We start from the raw sequence: 1591 nt of genomic DNA, 5'->3' as shown, positions 1-1591 counted from the left end.
TTAAAAAGATAACGCCCTGGGTGTTTGTCCATGTTGCTCATGTCAGAAACCACCACTCTCTGTGCCATTTAACATAGCAATTGAGGCAATGCCCAGATGGCAAATAACGCTGAACTACGAACACTGACCAAGGAGCAATAAGCAAGAAGTAACTAAGCACAAGGCGCTCACCGTGACTGTTCACACCCTCTCTCCCGCTATATGAAGCCAGGCAGTCTGACACCATGGCACAGATTACAGCTGCCACTTTGAATGAAAACAATCAAAGAGCAATGTGCATGCTCTGCATGCTCTGTCATTCTTGTGTTTTATTTATTTGTTAAGAAAATATCAACGTACATAATTAAATAAAATAATGATAGCTACTGCAGTGTACGCAGAGCATTACAAGACAAAGAACTGGTGTTCTGTCAGGTCAGATTGTCATAAGATTAGCACGCATGAACTCACGGCTATATCTGTCAGGTCATTACCATAAGATTTCATTTAATCAGCAACATAGAATCATGACGTAGATCGTCATACACTTTGTTATTAACAGTTGTATGGCATCCTGACTTAGCAGTTAAGTAGGTTAATGAGTTTTACATGGGCGTGTGTTGTAGTTGACTGCAGCTGCAGCCAGGCCCTGCTTTAAATACACTTTGAAACCACGACAACGCATGTATATCTATATAGTTATCATTGAAAACAATTTAATGACTTATTTTCATCATAACTTGTTGTGTATACTGACAACTACACTGACGGTTGGTACTCACTGCATGTATGCTATTCTGACAGCGTATGCTGACCTGACAGAACACCAGTTCTTTATTCTTGTAATGCTCTGTGTACACTGCAGTAGCTATCATTATTTTATTTAATTAGCAATAGAATCATGACATAGATCATCATACACTTTATTAACACTTGTATCCTGACTTAGCAGTTAAGTAGGTTAATGAGTTTTACATGGGCGTGTGTTGTAGTTGACTGCAGCTGCAGCCAGACCTTGCTTTAAATACACTTTGAAACCACGACAACGCATGTATATCTATATAGTTATCATTGTAAACAATTTAATGACTTATTTTTGTCATAACTTGTTGCGTATGCTGAACTGACAACTCCACTGACAGTCGGACTTCTTAATGCGCATGCGCTGGCATGGTACTCACTGCATGTATACTATTCTGACAGAGTATGGCTATCTGATAGAACAACGGCTACATCTGTCAGACACGTCATTATCATATCATTTTATTTAATTAGCAACATAGAATCATGACATAGATCATCATACACTTTATTAACACTTGTATCCTGACTTAGCAGTTAAGTAGGTTAATGAGTTTTACATGGGCGTGTGTTGTAGCTGACTCCAGCTGCAACCAGACCTTGCTTTAAATACACTTTGAAACCACGACAATGCATGTATATCTATATAGTTATCATTGTAAACAATTTAATGACTTATATTCGTCATAACTTGTTGTGTATGGTGAACTGACAATTCCTCTGACTGTCGGACTTCTTAATGCTCATCCGCAGGCGTGGTAATCACTGCATTATGCTATTCTGACAGCGTATGGCTATCTGATAGAACAAC

This window comes from Poecilia latipinna, unplaced genomic scaffold, assembly GCF_001443285.1.
Source record: "Poecilia latipinna isolate Pla-1442-1.1 unplaced genomic scaffold, P_latipinna-1.0 Scaffold1116, whole genome shotgun sequence".
NCBI lineage: Eukaryota > Metazoa > Chordata > Actinopteri > Cyprinodontiformes > Poeciliidae > Poecilia > Poecilia latipinna.
The sequence above is the reverse complement of the archived record's forward strand: the minus strand, read 5'-3'. Positions refer to the sequence as shown.